Below are 20,871 nucleotides of genomic sequence, written 5' to 3' on the forward strand. Positions count from 1 at the left end.
GGTTCTCAGGTCCAAACCAGGGAGGAGAGCCAGAAAACAAAGGCGCAAGGCGGTCAGGTTGCCCTGTGCCTTATGGTTTTCAAGTAGGAATGGGAGATTCAACGGATCTGAAGCATTTGAGGAAATTGTATAATGACCTACGTCTCGTATTAGTTTCTTTGTGAAATGGGCTGGCCTCAGCATTAACCTACATCTTTAGTCTGCATCTCTATAATGCTAACCTTGCTGTTAGGCCTCTCCTAGAGGTTGTAAGCACCCTATGACAGGAGCCATAATCTGTTTTTTTTTTTTTTTTCTTTATTGTAGTAAAATATACATAACATAAAATTGACCATGTTAATCATATTTAAATATATAGTTCAGTGATATTAAGCACATTCATGTGGTAATAATGCTACTATGACCACCACCCATAACCTCATCATCCATAACCTCTTTCCATCTTGTAACTCTGTGCCATACAACTCCCCATTCCTTCCTACCCCAGCCTCTAACAGCCACCATTCTACTTTCTCTCTCTCTGAATTTCACAATTCTAGGGACCTCAAATAAATGAAATGATACAGTATTTGTCTTTTGGGGATTGCCTTATTTCACTTAGTGAATGTTTTCCACTTTCACCCCTGTTTTAGCATGAGTCAGTCTTTCCTTCTTTTTCAAGGCTGAATAATATTCCCTTATATATAGATACCACCTTTGGCTTATCCTTTCAGACACTTGGGTTACTTCTACATTCTCATAATCCACCTTTGTAATCATATATCTCCCAACAAAGTGTTTTGTTCATTGATTGAGATGACTGTTGAATGAATCAAGATAATATGTAAGTGGTAGTTTATGAAAATGGTTTAAATAATCAATATAAAATAGATTCCAAATTAAAGTCAAAACTCCACCTTAGCCCACTTTTCCTGGAGAGAACACTATAGTTGGGGACTTTCCCTACCAGGAAAACTCAAAGTTGCAACAGTATGGGGAATGCGGGTTCTGTATCAGGTTAGGGTGTGAGATTTTAAAAGACAAGATGGAGAGATGTCACCTACAGAACAGCTGGGATTAAGGCAGGAGTACCTGTATCCATCATTCCATCATCCTGTCTTTCGGCCTGTTCTTTTGGAAGTGCTGAACCTTCTTACTGCTGGGCACCCAGACTTGAGGATTTTCTTGAAGACTCATGCTAAAAAAAAAAAAAAAAAAAAAGCCATTCATAGAAACTGCTGTATAATACGGAATGCTGATTTATTCACTTACAAGGAAAAGTAATAATGCCAAACACAATTTTACTTACAGATAAATTTATACAGGAAGAAAAATTATCACCAGAATGTTGCTTGGTAAACTTGGATTTGAAAGAATGAAGATAGATTAAAAAAAAAAATTAACCAAGTGGACAGTCTTATTTTGGAGAACTGCCTATCTCTCTTTTTAAAGAAATAGGTGTCTTCATACATTGGAAAAGGGTTGGGAACCTCTGGTCTAAAATGCAAGCACTTGCGAATACACAGTTTGGCATTTTGAGTAAAAATCTATAAACATTTGGTGTGGAGGTTTGGGTATGTAGCAGGAAATTCAACCGGCCTATCCCTAAAAGTCTGCAGAACAGGGTGGCTACATATCTTCTGTGTATTTTTATACATTCTTTTTCATTTTTATCAAGCAATCTATATATAAAGTTTAAAAAGTCAAATACCGCTCAGAAGCTACCAAAAAACAAAAAGCTCTCGGTCACACCTCCTCAGCCCTCATATCCTGTGACATCCTGCTCTCCCTAGTGGCAGCTTCTCTGCCCATTCTTAACTGTTTCTTCTATGCTTTGTTTCCCTATTTTAAAGTAATTGGCATGTTTTCTATACCTCTATTCAACTCTTTGAGAAATTTCTTTCCTGTTATGTTGAATAGGGAGTTTATCTCTCCTTCATGCCCCATTCCCCTCCTTCTGGCCTCTCAATGGATAGAATCCAATTTTTTGTTAAATCAATAGCCCATTCTTTTCTTGCTGCACTATTATTTATCTATAACTATGTAATTATTATTTGTTTATCTCAAATAAATTTGAAAAATAAAATGGAGAAGAACAGAAAATGTCTTGGACATCAAAGCACATTGCACTGACTTGTGCGAACTTGTCAGTTACATATTTATATGTGTCTGTACTGAGTCAAATACAAAGTCTATATTTTTACTGTGGATTGAAAAAGTTTGCAAACATTGGAGAGTAAGGAAGATACCAACCCTACCTCTTAGAAAAACAGCTCCTTCCATCTAAGGCTCCCAAAGGGAGAATCTGTATAAATTTTGTATTCTGGGGACAGAAAGTTAAAGCAAACATACACAAGTAAAGTGTATGTTGAGATGATTCTCTGGGATGCATTGCATAGATGGACAATGTTGTGGTTTAAATTGTGTGCCCTCAAAATTCATGTAACGAAGCCCTGATACCCCAGTACCTCCAAATGTAACTGTGTTTGGAGATAGGGCCTTCAAAGGGATTAAGTTAAAATGAGGCTAACAGGGTCATGACCCTGACAGGGTCGTCCTGGTCTAATCTGATCGGTGTTTTTACAGAAATATGTGAAGACAGCCCGAAGGTGACCTTCTGCAAGCCAATGAGACAAACCTCAGAAGAAACCAAACCGAACCTTGGACTTCCCACCTCCAAAACTGTGAGAAAATAAACGTCTGTTGTTGAAGCCAGTCTGGGGTATCTTGTTATAAGAACCTTAACAGACTAACGCAGAGAGGTTGCAAGTCAATGGACATCTGGAGATTTCTAAACAATGCCTTGCATATACCTTTGACCTCCCTGACTTTATTTTTATTTGTCCCTTGGCTAGAGCATGCATTAGGCTACACAAGCTGCAAATGGCTGTACATGAGACTGTGCGTCCTTGTTCAGACCCTCTCCACTGCCCTCGACACGATTTCTCACTATTTCCTCTTTCTCCAAACCTTCAACACTTCCTTCCCCTAGATTCCCACTCTCAACTTAGGACCTTGAATTCTAACTCGCTGAGAAAGAGGAGAAACCTGAACACCCACACATTGCAGCCACCACGAGTGTCTGGCCACCAGCATTGTTCCCCTCTGCCCTGCAGCTGGACCAGCTACTGCCCATGCCCTTTCCCTGCTCCAAGTCAGAGAACATTCTCTCCCCGTAGCCCTCTCTCTCTGAAGGCTTTGTACCAGTGGTCCACCCACCTCCCAACTGTCAATGTTTCATCTTGTACTTATCATTCCCATCACCATATCTGCTGCTATTTTCCTGTTTTTAGAACACTCTTACCCCACTTTCTGCACGAGCAACCGCTTCACTTCTTTGCTTCCTTCTGCAGCGAAACACCTACAAAGAGTTATCTAAATATTTTGATTCCAATTCCATTCCTTCCTTATATCCACTTCAATTAGTTTTCATCCTCACTCAGATTGCAAGGTCATTGAAAACCCCCGTGTTGCTGCAGGTAACGGCGGGCATGCATTGTGCTCGAGGCTCTGCAGCCCTGCACCTGTCAATCATTCCCTTATCCTGGAGAACACTTTCTCCACTTGGATTTCTAGCATGCCAGGCTCTCTTCATTTTTGTCCTTGCTCCCTGGTCTCTCCTCTCAGTCTCTCTGGGTGGTTCCTCCTCTCCACCCTGACTCTACACAGAGGAGCATTTGGGGGACACTTCTTGGTCCTCATTTCCACCAACTCACTTTTGGTCATCTCACCCAGCCCAGAGGCTCTATTTTTAAAAAAATTTAAAAATACTTTACTTATTTATTTGAAAGAAATAGAGCATGGACAGGGCTAGGGACAAAAGAAGCAGCAGACTCCCCATGAAGCAGGGGCCTGATGTGGGGCTCCATCCCAGGACTTTGAAATCATGACTGGAACTGAAGACAGATGCTTAACCGACTGAGCCACTCAGGTGTCCTTTTAAATAATACCTGTAAGCTGACTCCCAAATGTGTATTTCCCACCTTGACCTGACCTCTGAACTCAGGTTTGTATGTTCAGTTCCTACTACTTACCTTCTGTTACTGCACAGAGAAACAGTTCTGAACTCAGGTAGGGCTAACACCCTCCTGGAAAACCAATACTTGAGATGGCAGTACTTTTGGGAAGGGAAAGGTTGTTCTATTTCAGGAAGGAGGCAACCTGGGAAGACAGTGGACTAATGCCCCGAAGACCATCCTCCCTGTCCAGGAGAAGCCGCAAGGGCTTAAAAGGGAAGGCAGGATAGTGAGGGGGGGCAGGGAAGGGGGCTGCTCTGTACAGGAGAAGCAGGTGCCCGGGCAGTTAGTCCAGGGTGGACATGACCCTGAATAGCCTTGCTGGCATCAGCTGCAGCTGTTTTCTTTCCAGTGTGGTCAGGCTTATCTTCTGGGAAATTCTGGTCCTTCACTCCTCAAGGCCAGTGGTGTGCGAGTCTCAAGGGAAGTAGGTTAGTCCCCTGCACGCCAAGGGGCTTGGGTCAGCAAGCAAGGAGCGCATAAGCTTGAGGCAAGTTAGCTCTTAAGACTGGCTGTTACTTGCACTTGGGTAGACAAAACTGAATTCCTGATCTACACCCCTCGCTCCCAACACACACGGCACTACCTGCGGCCCCCCTCAACCCAGTTGATAGCAGCTTCTTCATTTTCCTCGTCCAGGCAAAAAAACATAGGGTTTTGCCTCCTTGTTTCTCATGCACCACATTCACCCAGAAATCAAGATAGTTCTACCGTCAGCACATGCCCATAACTGGTCCACATCTCGATTTTTTACTTCTGATCACAGGTCCACATCTCCATCATCCCTCAGCTGCACTTCCTGAGATTGCCTTCCCACTGTTCTCTCTGCCTCTCCCCTCACATCTGTGGGCTATTTCCAACACAGCAGTATAGGGATCTCTTTAAAACTCAAGTCAGATCATGTTATTCCTCTGATCAAAGTTTTGCTGTGGCTCCCCTTCCACTCAGAGTAAAACCATGAGCTAGGCTATGAGACCTAGCATCATTTGACCTGGCATTGCCCTTCTGACCTTTTCTTCTTCCCTCTTTTCACTCTGCTCCAGCCATTCCAGTCCTACAGCATACCAGAACCATCCAGCCTGAGTGGTCCCCAACTGGCTAGTCTCCCTGCCTTCATCTGTTGGTCCCTTATTAGTCAAATGGCTAACTTCTCACTTCCTGCAGGAATCTCCTTTTCTCAAGGAGGCCCATCTGGTTGTCATTTTTCCTACTGCATTCTACCCCCACATTCCATTCTCTTTACCCTGCTCCGCTTTTTTCCATAACATTTGTCATCTTCTAACATTCTATTAGTTGATGTGTGTTTTGCTAAATATCGCTTCCCCTGGAATGTAAGCAAGGTGGGGGCACTGATTTGACCCCAGTGCCAAAATGTTGCCTGACGCAAAGTGGGCACCAATGATTGTTGCTGGGTTTGTTGTTGACAGAGGTGCTAAAAATCACCAAACAAACTTAGATATCTGTAGTTTTGCCTCTAAATGGTAAAACCTTATTTTCAGTCTTTTCTGTCCATATTCACCTTGGAGATTCTCAAAAGCAACTCCAAATATTTATAAAATCCTCCACCAGAAGTGGAATATTCCATTGACAGTGGTCACGGTTACTCTGCAATCCAACAAACACTAGTCCTGAAGCTTGTTTCCCCAGCCAGTTACCAGAGTAAGTTTGAGGGTTCATGTTCAAGGTCAAACCCATTAAGTGTGGGCTAGAGAGTTAGAGTCAGGCAATTCTCTCCCAGTAGTCAGACCATGAGAAAACAAGTCCAATACATTCATTAACTCTCTTCAAGAGGAAAAAACCTTGAAACTCTACTTTAGCACTTGGGCCTCCGAGCCTCTAACCCCAGGTGAAAATAACATTCAATTCAGGATAAAGCTTCTGTCTCAAAAACACCATTTATGGTTTTTGAAACCATGAATTACCTCTCAAAAAGCTACTGTGGGAAGAGGTGGTTTCTCAGCAACTAGCTGGCTTTTAGGACAGCAACTTCAATTTTTAAGTCAATTTCAAAGCCTCAAATGTGCCCTTAAATTGCCTTTGGCAGGGGGGCAGAGGGAAGGGAAGAGAGAGAATCTCAAGCAGATTCAGCACTTAGCATGGAGCCAGATGTGGGGCTCGATCTTACAACCCTGAGATTATGATCTGAATCAAAATCAAGAGTCACCCGCTTAACCTACTAAACCTCCCAGGGGACCCTAAACTCCTTTTCATTAAGCCAGTTATCTCTGGTAAATCCAACTGGGGCTTCTCTACAACAACAGAAGTTTCACAGTCTGAATAAAGCCTCTTATCTCTTTCACCCACCGTCCTAGTGATATCATGGAGCCTCATCAGAAGAACTCAATCCTCCTCATTCCCAAACACGACACAACAAAAAACTTCCATTGTCCAGAATTGCTCAATGTTAATTAAAATAATTGGCTCCATGGAAAGCGTGGCATTTATCTTTAATTCCCTACATTCTTGGTCCTCGAGAATACAAGAAACAAAACAGTTTAGGTTAAACATCTTATTTTCTTTAAATATTTGTGATGTGGTTTCAATGGAAAGGTTTTCTAGAATGAACAGACCTCCTATGAAGTCTCATCTTCCTGAAATTCCCCAGGCATCATTGAAAACTAACCACTTCTCCATAACTCAAAAGAAAGGTGGATAACATTATTGTTCTCCTTTCATAGGTTCATTTATTTTTTCAACAAATATTCATTAAACTCTGTTCACATGCCAGGGACCACACTAGATGCTGGGCCTGTAAGGGTGAGTAAGACAACAGTGGTCAGGGAAGTCTTCCTGGAGGAAGTGAAAGCAGAAATTTCTTAGAAAGCACTTGGGGCAGAAAGATTGGCAGGGCTACAGGAAGGTAAAACTAGACTAAGGAGTTAATGTCAGATAGAGAATGATAAAAATATCTCACCAACTTTTTTTTTTAGATTTTTATTTCTTTCTTTATTTGAGAGAATGAGAGAGTGAGCTGGCAGGGGGCGGGGGAGGGTGTGGCAGGGCAGGGAGAGAAACAGAGGGAGAGGAAAAAGATTCTGTGTTGAGTGTAGAGCCTGATGCAGGGCTTGATCTCAAGACCCTGAGATCACAACCTGTGCTGAAACCAAGAGTTGGTTGCTTAACTGACTGTGCCACTCAGGTGCCTCTGGTTCTGCCAATTTATTACAGCAGCCCTAGGAAACTAATACTACTGGTTTGAATGAATAGATGTTCTCAATTTGATTCTAAGGAGATAGGGGTTCATTTCTTCTCATACATAAAGCAAATTGCTAAGGGTTTCTTGGGGGGCCTGAAAAGTACTAAACTAAATGCATTTATATTAGCAGCATCAATTTGTGCATGATGAGCTAAAGCAATTAAAAACATGTTGCGCTCATTAGTAGAAGCCCAGGTTATGGAATAAAAGCTGAAAGAGAACTCAGAGGTCATCTGCTCTGGTCTGACCCCAGCCCGTGATTAAACATTTCCTGGTAGAAGAAAGCTGCCCTCCTCACCTATCAGCCATTTTCATTCATTTTAAGCCCAAAGGTACATCAAGATAATTATCACACATTGGGTCTAACCTGTCTTCTGAATAGTAAGTAATACATAAGTACTACAAATGTATTACACAAGTTATACATTTATACTCTTTTTCACAGAACAGACCATCAAGGTTTTTCTTTTTTCATTCTTTTTCTCAATGTGAACTGTATTTACAGAACTAAAGAAGTTATGTTTTCAAATATACATTTCAAAAATCTTAGTTTTAGATTTCAAAATAAAACTTGAATAATTCATTTTTTTAAAGGGCTTAAATATTGTGCTTGACATTTATATATAAATTTTTGCTGATTCATTTTAAGTTTGCAATTTATTAAAATAATTTTTAAGGGGCCCCTGGGTGGCTCAGTGGGTTAAAGCCTCTGCCACGGCTCGGGTCGTGATCCCAGAGTCCTGGGATCGAGCCCCGCATCCGGCTCTCTGCTCAGCAGGGAACCTGTTTCCTCCTCTCTTCTCTCTGCCTGCCTCTCTGCCTACTTTTGATCTCTGTTAAATAAATAGAATCTCTTTTTTTTAAGATTTTATTTATTCATTTGAGAGAGAGACAGTGAGAGAGAGACAGTGAGAGAGAGAGCATGAGCGAGGAGAAGGTCAGAGGGAGAAGCAGACTCCCCATGGAGCTGGGAGCCTGATGCGGGACTCGATTCCGGGATTCCGGGATCATGACCTGAACCGAAGGCAGTCGTCCAACCAACTGAGCCACCCAGGCGTCCCAATAAATAGAATCTTTAAAAAAAATTATCATGACCCAAGCCGTGGCAGAGGCTTTAACCCACTGAGCCACCCGTGCGCCCTTAAAAAAAATAATTTTTAAGTGGAAACAACCAGTAAGTCTTTCAATATGTTGGATAATCAATAGAATATATATCCATATAATATATTACTATTTGTCAATAAAAAAGAATGAGCTATCAAGCCAAGCGATGAATGAATCTTAAATACATATTGTTAAATGAAAGAAACCAGTCCAAAAAGGCTACCTTCTCTATGATTCCATTTATATTACATTCTAAAAGAAGCTTAACTGTTGAAATGGTAAAGAGATCAGTGGTCGCCAAGGGCTCAGGAAGTGGAGAGGGTTGAAAAGGTGAAGCACAGAGGATTTTTTAGGGTGGTGAACTATTCTGTATGATGTTGCAATGGATACATGACACTATGCATTATAAAATCCCATAGAACTTTACAGCACAAAGAGTGAACCTTAATGTATACAAATATAACAAATTATTTTGGAAGTTGGAAGACCCTAGGAGGGAATGCAGGCAAAATCATCTGATAAGTCACAGACCTGCACCTCTGAAACAAATAATACATTATATGTTACATGCACCCGAATGTTTATAGCAGCAATGTCCACAATAGCCAAACTATGGAAAGAATCTAGATGTCCATCAACAGATGAACGGATAAAGAAGATGTGGTATACATATATATATACATATGTATATATATATATATGTAGTAAGTGCTATTGATATAATATGATGAGAATGGCATTTTTCTGTTGTAATCTTCCTCCAGACTCATAACCTCATCAAACAAATCCAACTGAGGGACATTCTGCAAAGCAGCTGACTTCTCCAAGATGTCAAGGCCATTGAAACCAAGGAAAGTCTGAGAAACTGGCCCAATCAAGAGGCGCTCTAGGAGACATGACAACTAAATAAAATATTAAAAAAAAATTCTGGGGGTGTCTGGGTGGCTCCGTTGGTTAAGTGTTCAACTCTTGTTTTCAGCTCAGGTCATGATCTCAGGGTCCTGAACTGTACTCCACACTGAGTGTGCAACTGCTTATATCTCTCTCCCGCTCCCTCCGTCCTTCCTCCCCACTCCCCAGAGAGTGCAAGGTCTATCTCTTAAAAATAAAAATCTAGTATTTTTCAGGTAAACTACCATTAAACCATGGCTAAGTGCTCAACAATGTTTATGATATAATAATATGTATAATTGTCATTCGAGTAGAACAAAGCAGGATATTAATGTCATTATCCCCTCTTATACAGCTTTTGGTTTTTCCAGTAATGTCTATTTCTTTTTCTTCTTGTAATCTCTCACAATAATTCTCTATTTATTTTTACAGAAGTTCCAACCTATCAGGAGTTTTCATATCCCTTTTTTTCTGGAAGCCTTGCCTCGCAGAACCCTCTGGGGCCAAGAAAGACAGTTTTGTGAAAGGCTAACTTAATGTCCTGGAATATACCTTCTAGTGGTATAATCTGATTTAAGGATATAATTTAGGTTAGCTGGAGGGATGAATGAATTGCATACATTCTTAATGTTCATTGCTGCTTTTCTCAGCTAGTGTTGGCTGAATAAAGTCAGTATAATTCCAATGCAAAACAAAGGTATGTGATATTTCAGTTAGCCCCAACAGCCTGAATGTCTTCAAGAATCATCTGGGACAGGGTACCTGAGTGGCTTAGTCGGTTAAGCATCTGACTCTTGGTTTCAACTCAGGTCATGATCTCAGGGTTGTGAGATTGAGCTCTGCATGTGTTGGTCTCCAGGTTCAGCGGGGAGTCTGCTTAAGATTCTCTCTCCCAGGCGCCTGGGTGGCTCAGTGGGTTAAAGCTTCTGCCTTCAGCTCGGGTCATGATCTCAGGGTCCTGGGATCAAGCCCCGAATCTGGCTTTCTGCTCAGCAGGGAGCCTGCTTCTTTCTCTCTCTCTGCCTGCCTCTCTGCCTACTTGTGATCTCTATCGAATGAATAAATAAAATCTTAAAAAAAAAAAGATTCTCCCTCTTCCCTCCCCTCCTTTCTCCTCCCTTCTGCAAACTCTCTCTCTCTCATAAATAAATAAATCTTAAAAAAAAGAAAAGAAAAGAATCTTCAGGGGTGCTGCAGCCATCATTCAACAAACCAATGCAGCTGGTTATGGCCAATTAACCAAGTACAAATCCACCTAATTATACCATGACCCACATGGCTTCTGTCGATACACAGGGAATCCATAATAGATTTTGCCAAATTCATGAGTTTCAAATATAATATTAAAAAAAAATTCTTCTTTAACTAATATCTCTAAACAACAACAACAACCCCTCCCCCCAAATGAGGACAATGGAACATCTTCCTGCATGGAATAATACATGTTTAAATTTGCATGTTGGCCAAGTCTTATTAATTTCATAGAACCAGTACCTACTGCATAGTAAAGGTTCAGTATTTTTATTAAAGTTGGTTGACTTTCTTAGCATATTAATGTGGAGACCAGTTTTACATTCACTTTAACTTTTGTTTTCTCCCAGATCTAAATATTTGTTTTGGCTAGATTAAGGGAGATTTCCCAGAAAAGTTTCCCTTTTGGCTGTTACAAAGTTCTTTCCCTTCCTGTATCTAACTGTGGAGACAATTCAGAAAAAGATTAACTATAATCTCCATGCTGCCAGTTTGTTTTTCATTTCCCTGCATTTCAAATCCTGTTCATTTTTGCATATTAGCCCCTCATATGATAGGCAGATGCTTGATAAATGTTTACTGATTTGATTTAATTTAGGAAAACACCCTATGAGCTAAACCCTGTAGTTCAATCGGTAAAATTGGCCTCAGATCACCTGAACCTTGTCTCTCTGAATGTTTGTCACCATCCAGAAAGCACTGTATGACCCTGTGTGCAAATGAGTCACTGTATCCCCTGCAAAGGCAGAGATAAATATCCAAGTGCCAGGAAATGAAGAATTGAATTCACCTCAAAACCACCAAATTCCCAGCCCACTGAGACTTCTTAAGAGAACGACATCATCATTCTTTCCCATTTTTCCATTTACTTTCAAATACATCTATCCTTATGTTATCTGATTTTAACGCTGGCCAGAAGATTTTTACCATGAAAGGCATAAGGATGAGTTTCCTGCTAAATGTTTGAATAAAAGCAATGAGGTTAAAGGAGGTTTCTTGGCACTTGTCAGGGTTGAACAGTAGCTTCTTTGTCTTTGCAGATTCTCTGGTGCTTGGCCCTTGCCTCTTCTTGGATAACTTGTTGCTCTTCGACATGCTGGGCCTCAGCCAGGTCTGGTCCTCAAACCAACCCACAAGTTACTCCCCTCAGGCAGCCCCAACCCAGCCGTGAGCACAGTGACTCTCTGTCCTCGGCAGTCAGGCTTCCAGAGAGTGGCCGGCCCATTTTGTGAATCTAACACCTGATATAAAATTTCTAATTACAGACACCAAATTCTCTCTCCTAGGAGATCTGAAAATGCAAGCTCCACTCTTTGTTAAGACCTTTTATTTTCATTGGAAAGCCCCTGCCAAACGTTGGCCACATTTCACTGTGTCTGATCCATGCTTTTTATCTCTTCTCAACCAGACAAACGCGTAATGCCTCATTTGCTGGATGACCAGGCAATCCATCCACTTCCAAGATTGACTTGTACACAATGCTCCTGCCGGGCCAATGTGCTGTGCAAAGGGCTCCAAAGGTATTTCTCAGGTTCTGGCAGGACTACCGTGTCATTCCTCAACAAAGGCCTTACAGTTTCAAAGGTAACTGAGATCATTTGGTTTTAGTGGCATCAGTGATTCCTCCCTGAATCTATAGATACCAACACTGCTGTGGGTTTGATGCCAGATTTACAGATGAAGTGGTGGAATGGTGGAACAGAAACATTTGACAAGTGACCATTCTGACAAATGCATATTTAAATCTTTTTGCAGAATTGTACTTTTTTGGATAGTTTACATCCCAAGATATTGGTCAGTCAACTTTACATGCTCTTCTAAAGAAGACCCTAGCCCATGTCTGTGCAGCCAGGACAGTGAGACAGGAAGAAGTCCAGGTATCATAACCATAAAGCTCTAACTCTCTTTCCTATTCCAAGGAATACTTGTTATTCATATAGCTTCTGTTGTGCATGGACCCCAGGAGCCTGGGTAGTACCCAGAATGGCCCTAGTCAGCAGGAAAAAAGAGACTGCTGATGTCTGACCCTGCCCTGGGCTGTCAGAATAGAGGGTCAATGTCAGAAGTGGGTCAGGGAGAGATGAGGGATCCTGGAGGAGTCTGCAGGGAAGAGTGGATAGCATGCAAGCCTCTATCTGGGATAGTTGACATATATTTCATGAGACTGTCTCCTTCTTATGTTTATTTTAGGAAACAGTAAAGTAGTGCAAAGCTGAAGAAGGTTCAGATTTTAAAAGTCTTATTGGAAGGGGAGGTGAACTATGAGAGACTATGGACTCTGAAAAACAATCTGAGGGGTTTGAAGTGGCGGGGAGTGGGAGGTTGGGGTACAAGGTGATGGGTATTCTAGAGGGCACAGATTGCATGGAGCACTGGGTGTGGTGAAAAAAATAATGAATACTGTTTTTCTGAAAATAAATAAATCAATTTAATTAAAAAAAAAAGTCCTATGTTAACTCTGGGCCCAAGCCTTGCCATTCCTTCATTCATTCATTCAGTGATGTATTGAGCAACTATTGTCACAAATACTGTTCTAGATTCTTACATTACATCTAGATTCCCTGCTGTTTTAGAGCTTACCTTCTAAATAGAGATGGCAAAGCAAACATACCAGATAATTTTAGTTTATGATGAGTATTATAAAGGAATCAGGGCCCTTTTATTGGGAATCCAATCCTTTTATTGGGAATCCAATCCATCACTGAAGAGGGTGATGTTTTTGGTAAGAACTGAAGAATAAAGGAAGACCCCACTATACAGTGATCTAGGGAAGAGAGCGCCAAGCAGAATGAACAGCAAGTGCAAAGACCCCAACATGGGAAACATCTGGCATTACTGGAGGGATTGAGTGAGTGAAACTGTGGGTGGGATGGGCTGAGAGTGTCACACAGAGACCTCATCATGTGAGCGCTTGCAGGTCATGGCAAGGAGTTGGGATTTTAGTTTTGTTATGATGGGGGTGCAGAGGGCAGTCACTAAGTTGCTTCAGGCTGAGCTCCACAGGACTCTTACAACCTAGTCGTCATTTAATCTTCTGTGTCACCAAATCTGACAAATCAGATTTTGGGTAATTGTGTTAAATGCTCCCATCATGTTGTCTAACAGCACCACAGCCCCTACTAAGGGAAGATTCTCTTCTCACATATCTGCTTAAGACACATTAGTTAGGATAAAGGTACATCCACATGCCATGAACTGACCCTGCTCCCAATAATATCAATTACCTATGGTAGGACCTACACTCATTTATCGAATATTTATTAAGTGACTGTTATATACCAGGAATACAATGGTGAACAAAACAGACACATTCCTTGCTATCATGAGTCTTACACTCTTTCTAGAAAGCTGATGATTAAATAGGCAGACATAAATTGCTCTGTTATGATAGAGAAAGTTATGGAAGCATCTAGCAGCATAGTCAATTAACCTGATCAAGGAAAACTTCCTGGAAAAAGTGATGTTTAAGCTGTGGGCTGAAAGCTAAGTAAGAGAAGGCCAGTTGTAGAGGAGGAAGAGTTTTCCAAATGGAAGGAAGAGCATATAACCAGAGGTAAGAGAAAACACAGCGTATTTTAAGCAACTTAAATAATTTCAGTATGATGTGAGGCAGAGTACAAGATTGAGAAGTTAAGACATGAGGCTGGTGAGGTACCTGGGGACGAGGTCATGAGGCTAGAACATGAAGTGTCTTATAAGGAAGTTAAAGTAGCTGTATTTTATCATGTAGGTAATGGGAAATCTCTGAAAGATATGGGAAATGGATTGGGAGTGGAGGAAGATGGTAGTAGGAAGATCACTGTACTGATTCAAGTGAGAAATGATCGTCATTTGACCAAGATAGTAGTCAGAGAGATAAAGCAAAGTAGACTAATTACAGACACATTTATCCATAGCTTAACCTGACACCAATTCTCTTTCTGAAAAATTGGGGGGGGGGGAGGGTGGAGAAAAAGAAAGTGAGAGAGAGAGAATGAAATGAACACAGAGAAAAGCTGAAGAGGCCATGATAGATTGTGGAAGTCAAATTTATAATGCAGTAAGAATATGTAGATGCTATGAAGAAATGGAAAGATATGCAGAGTATAGGGAAAGAAAAGGGTAATGGGAAAGAAGACTCATGAGAGAGGGAGGGAGGGCCAGCCCAGGTTCTGACAGCTTTCCTGGTTCAGTTCCCCAAAGTTTCAACTCTATCATAAGCTCTGTTCATGAATTCCCATGATATCTGGCTCCCTTATTGCTGCACCTAAAGGATCCCCCCCCTGCTCCACACACAAGCTAGTTTGATTGAGTTTTAGTTCTTGCAACTTAAGGACTCTGAATAAATCAGTAATAGTTATGCAAACTAAATCTTCAAGGGGTGCTTGGGTGGCTCAGTCAGTTGAGCACCAGACTTGTGGTTTCATCTCAGGTCATGTTCTTGGGGTTCTGGGATCGGAGTATCAGGCTCCATGCTCTGTGCTTGTCCCTCTCCCTTTGCTCCTCCCCCTGCACTCTCTCTCTCATAAATAAATAAATAAATCTTTTAAAAAACATCTAATTATTCAAGAAGCTAATTAATTACCACAGAATGCAAATTAATGCCATTATAGTGAAAAATGAAACTTCTAAATGATCATAGATGTTCTTGTTTATGGATCAACAACTTTTCAATATAGTAAGTCCAACAATAATCAAAAAGTGGCTTGAAGAGCATAGATCCCAAACAAAAAGTATTGAATGGCCATGGTGTCTGATGGACCCATCTCTCTTCCACTCAGTCTCTAGAGGGTGATGCTGGATCATAAGAAACCACTTCTGAGGCAAGAGAGCACAAACCCTGAGGTGGTTACTCCTAGAAGATGAGGCAAAAGAACTTGGACAAGGGGTCACCTCTTGGTTAAGCACTCCAGTTTATACTGGAGAAGTCAGGTCGAACATCCAGTGGGAAGTGAAGGGATGATGGAAACCCAAGATGATCATGTTGGACCTTAGGAGGATGGGTTAGAATGGGACAAGTCTCAAGTGTGGTGACCATTGTGAGTTCAGTTTGGTCGGGTACAATACATGAAAATCAAGCGACTTACTACGTTTCAGGCCTTGTATAGGAGCAAAAGAGAAAAAAGATGAAAATCTGGCCCATGTTCTTTTTTTTTTTTTTTTTTTAGAGATTTTATTTATTTATTTGACAGAGACAGTGAGAGAGGGAACACAAGCAGGGGAAATGGAAGAGGGAGATGTAGGCTTCCCTCTTAGCAGGGAGACCAATTCGGGGCTCAATCCCAGGAACCTATGACCTGAGCTGAAGGCAGATGCTTAATGACTGAGCCGTGCAGCACCCCCTGTTTCTCTAGTGAGAAACATAGACATGTACACAGATAACATAAGGTGGGAAGTGAGGAGACCGGTGCTGAGGGTTTACAAAGAGTTTCAAGATATAACTGCTGAGCCCGGATGCGAAGGTTGAGTCATAGTTACGTAGGAATGTCAGGAACGGCAAAATTATAAGTATATTTGGAAAGAGCTGAAGCACCAGAAGCAGGCTATATTAGTGGTATGTAATAGAAAAGTAGGGAATAGCGGAAGAAAAGCCTGGAGAGTTAAAAGGAAGTCATATCATGAGAGACATTTTTATTTCTAAAATTAAAAAAAATAATAATGGTATAAATCTTCTCAACAAAGAAGTGCAAAATGAATGCTTGAAATATATCTTCCAACTAAAAAACAAAAACAAACCAACAAACTAGAAATATAAAGAAACTGACAAAACACCATTACTACACAGCCATTGGTAAGTAGGTTTTTCAATTCCAAATATCAAATAAACACAAAAGAACAAACATTCTACTGAAAAATATAATTGGACCCAACTTAGTAGAAAAATGTCAAAATACGAACACTACAAATAAGGAATATAGACCATTCTCTTTGTGAATTAGAGAAAAAAATATACATTCTTTCCTATTTTGATGAAACATCTACTAATACTGGTCATGCATTTAGCTACAAAGAAAATCTTAACAAGTTTTCTTACATAGAAATTTTATAGATTTTTTTTCTGATTAGATTGAATTAAGCTAGAAATCATAATAAAATTGGACTGGGTTTTATAAGAAGTCACTGAAAGACTTTTAAGCAAGAGAATGACACAACCATATAGTAAATGGGTTGGAGGGGAGTTAGGAGAGATAGGAGGAAAATCACATAAGGAAATAATGCAACAGTCCTGGAAAGAAGTAATGTGGGTCTGAACTAAGATAGGAATAATGGGGAATGGAAAGAGTAGACAATTTAGAATATATTCAGTAGATAAATAACAAGGACTTGCTGACTGATTGAATTTAGGAGATAGAGAAGTTGGGGGAGCTGGAGAAGAGTAAAATGACTAAATTAGGTTGTGACATGGAAGAGGTAGTATCATTAATTTAGATGAGGAAGAACAGATCTGGGGAAATAGAGAGTTCATATTTGGGCTTGTTGGATTTGAGGAACATAGCCCACAGTCCAGTATAAGGAGACAAAGAAAACTGTAAATGGACATTACCAGGAAGATTATCCTTTTGTTGTAGAAAAAACTCAGAACTAAGGCCATGATCGGTGGGAAAACGTCAGGTTTCCTCTTTTATTTGGTGCCCAGTAGGGGATGAAGGTAGTTTATCAAAAGTATTTAATAGGACTTAACACCACCTACCTCTTACACCCAGGAATAATTAAGACATCTTTAGGAGTATCTTAAGATGGGACCAAAAAATGTCCAGTCCACTTGGGAAGACAAGACTAAGGACTATACAGCCAGTGCTACAAATGTCCACAAAAGCACCTGTCCACTATTGGAAAAGGAGGCAGGACTGTAAGTGAAATGAGAAAAGGCCTTACTTTTAATAAGTCGTGGGAAGAAACAGATACACATGCACACACACATGTGCACCTGAGTCATGGGGAGACACAGACATACACATGCACATGAGTCATGGGGAGACACAGAAGTCTTTCAGGTGTGGGATGGATCATAAGCAATGGCTCACAGGTAACATTACACTGAGGGGAAGCGGTGGAAGGCTCAGGACAGAGAGGGGCATGCTGGGAGCAGAAGAGAGGGAGGAGGGACCTGAAGCCTGGAAAAGAGTTGGAGCTCAACGGGGCAGACAAGGGGTGATGTGGCAGAGATTTTGTCAGGAAGCTAGAGTTACTTCATGGCTCTTACGTCAATTAAAGCCATTAAAACTAATTTTGCCATGTGAATTTTCCGAGAATTTTTCTATGCTTCTCTGGATAATTGATACCCAAGACCAATGAGTTTCAGGAGAGACTTTTATCTAACACAGACACAAAGATAAAGCCTTACTTTTTGCTTTCACATTTGAGGATTAAAGGATTTGGGTTACTTGAGGGGGCTTAGTAAGTGTTGATTACAATGATTTAGAAAATCCTTAGGGCGTCAGATGGTGATGCAACATAAGCCTTCTCAGAGAGTATATTTAACGACTTACTGGTCTAAAGCACATGCTACAGAGGGCACAGACAAGGAAGAGGCAGAACTGCTTGGCCATTAAGAGGTCTCGAAACGACATGACCTCTCTCATCTGTGGTTTTCTAGATTGTAAGATAGGAATTGTCATTTCCTCGTTCATTCAGCAAGTGTTCTATGAGTGTCCACTGTGTACCAGGTACTGTTCTACCTACCTTATAAGATTATTCTGAGAGTTAAATGAAATCACCTAAGTTAAAAGACTTAGCACAGTGTCCAGAATCTACCAGGTGCTAATTGTATTTATTTTTTTATACCAGAGGATTTTTTGGATATTTGAGCTATTATTGGATCAGGCCAACAATGAGCAGAGACACTCGGAGTGTTTTTACAAATATCAGGGTGTTTTGCAAAGCAAAAGAATTGACTGAATAAGGGATTCAAGACTGAAGAGACCTTTAACTTAATACATTTTGGAAGCAAAATGTTGCCCTTGGGAAAATGAAGCAGGTCTAAGTTAAAGCTAGTCTCAGAAACCTGTGGAGGGTGCAATGAAGCAACCACAGGGCTCCAAGTTGAGATCCATTGGAAATGTGAGTGCCCTACTAGGTCTGGAACATTTGGAAAGAACTACAAGGTAGTTTGCTTCATCAACATGTTCAGAGTTAAGGTGCGTGACAAAATAATTGTACTTCGGAGACATCTTCAACTGTAAATACTGCAATGCACCCAACGAAGCCTGGAAAGTAAATTTGCAATTCAGGGTAAATATTTGAATTGACTGGGTAAGGGCCTTGATAACTCAGATACTAGCATTTTCCAGTGCCCCAAATAAGTCATCTGAAAAAAGAAAGGAAGACAAGCTGACTCAAGCTGGAAAACATGTTTTCTCTCAGTATTACTTTTGCTTCTGAAGTGAGCTGGTTTCATTATCAGAGTGTGCATTTTCCACTTCCCTTTTATAAACTGAACTTTAGCCCTGACCTTGAAGAGTCTAATGAGGTTGGTCAGAAGTCACAATGAGATGGAATTTGCCTGATTCCCAGAAAGAAAAGGGGAAGATCAAAGCCGTTTACATGTGCCCCACTTTGTGCTCAGAAAGGCAATAACATTACTTGTGACAATATATGATAACTGTAACTGCCTATTTATTTTTTAATTTTTTCCAATAGACTAGAAGCTCCTGAAGGGCAGGGACTGTTTATTATTAATCATCGTAACCCCAACTACTTGAAAAGTCTCTTAGAGGAGAGGCTCTGTAAACACTTCATAGTAAGCGAGTGGATCCATGAATGGAGGGAAGGGGGGGTGAACAAACGGATGGATGGATCGACGGATTCCTGGGCCATAAAGAGAAATTCCATAAAAATACAGGAAATGGTGCTGAAGTGAAGGGAAGACAAAATAGCCTGTTTGACTTAGACCCGTAAGAATCACTGAGGAGGGATCTCATCCAGAGTCATGGGGAAGAAGAAAATTTGGATTTGTTTTTGCCATAGTTTCTCCTAATCCATCATCCTAGAAGTCTGCACTGTCCTTCCAGTGGAGCAAGCTGCTATTGGATAAATAAGGCGACCTTGGGAGGACCAAGAACAAGTAAGAGCATTAGGACTTTCTGAGAAGGGCAGAGAGCCTATCTACCTCGTTCCTATCCATGGAGTAGCTATCCTGAGAGGCAAGGGCTCCATCTGCCTGGACTATTCTGGGTTATGGGTGTCTTAGGCCACAGCGCAGTCCTCATAATGGATAGACTGTGGGGAGTGATGGGTGGAGGAGCTTTATGAATAGAGTCCACGTGGCCTTGCCTGCAGACTTCAGAGTGGCAGTGGTGAGTTCCAGGGACCATATTTGCTATGAAGGGGTTTGGTCAGGTCAGCGCCGTGGGGCATCCACAGCAAAATCCATCTCCTCCCAGGGCAACTCAGACTGAGACTGACAAGACAGAATAACAAGAGAACAGTTAACTCATTGAGCCCCTCCAAAAAATGGAGAAATGTCCCCTAGCGAAGGCCCCTGCAGACATATGAGCAGGCAGAAGGAGACAGTTCATCCAGGAAATGAAAGAGCTGGGGGAATGCAGGGGCCTGCGGTTCCCCTCCCTGACTCCTGCTGGCCTTTGGGAGGAGGTCGTAGCACAAGAATGGTCATCAGTCAACATAGTCTTTGCCATTCTCCTGGCCTGCGGAATTTGGGAACTCTCATCTCACTGCACGGAGAACAGCCCTGGGACTCACTTGCACAAGGGTGGTGGCCCCTGGGACATGATTCACACAAATTCCAAGCTTGCAATTCATGCATATATTAAGGTGGCTATGTTGGAAGGGAGGGCCAAACATACCATACAAAGGGAAAGTTGATCCATAGAAGATTATTCTGCAGCAGTTGCCTCCGGTGTTAAGGAGGTAGCACAGCAGGGGGTTTAAGAGCCTGGACCTGGAAGCCAAATGCTAGGGCTTCAATCTTCTCTTCATTTCTTTCACTCTGAGACTTTGAGTGAGTTTTCTCATCTCCTAGGTCTCTACTTCTTCCTATGTTGAAGGGGGTAACAAGAGCACCTATGTCACAGGGCGTTTAAGAAGACTACTGTAAGTAATGCAAGTCAATTCTAGCATATACAAAGTACTTGATAAACATTATCATACATGCAAAATACAACCTGACTTATAAAATGTGAATCCTATCTTATGTGTCCAAACATAGGCAAGATTCCTACGTAATTGCCCGTAGAGCAATAGTTGGTTATGGAGTGGTCACTGGAGAAGATGAACCAGGAAACATGCATCGATCAAAAGCATACTCTGTGATACACTCTTTTTTTTTTTTTTAAGATACTCAAAAATCCCTTGTTGACCTAAAATATTTATAGTACATAGTTTGGAAACCATTGCATTACTGGACCAAAAATAAAAGCTCTATGTTCTAGGGGTGCCTAGGTGGCTTAGTTGGTAGAGTGTGTGACTCTTGATCTCAGAGTTGTGGGTAGAAGC

The 20,871-nt window shown here is 41.2% G+C and overlaps 1 protein-coding gene across 2 annotated transcripts in view; it reads right to left on the minus strand.

Moving 5' to 3' along the window:
* Positions 1-20,871, minus strand: part of MED4 (mediator complex subunit 4) — a 44,444-nt gene that overhangs the window by 17,876 nt on the left and 5,697 nt on the right. The window contains exons 2-3 of one of the 2 annotated variants that reach the window (XM_045076666.1): positions 20,223-20,412; positions 1,072-1,177 (exon numbers count right to left, since the gene is read on the minus strand). The gene's annotated coding sequence lies outside the window, so the exon portion shown is untranslated. The remainder of the gene's footprint in view (positions 1-1,071; positions 1,178-20,222; positions 20,413-20,871) is intronic. The other variant, XM_045076667.1, reaches the window with a different exon arrangement.

This window comes from Mustela putorius, unplaced genomic scaffold (assembly GCF_011764305.1).
Source record: "Mustela putorius furo isolate JIRA1106 unplaced genomic scaffold, ASM1176430v1.1 tig00000179_pilon_pilon_pilon, whole genome shotgun sequence".
In the NCBI taxonomy this organism is placed as follows: Eukaryota; Metazoa; Chordata; class Mammalia; order Carnivora; family Mustelidae; genus Mustela; species Mustela putorius.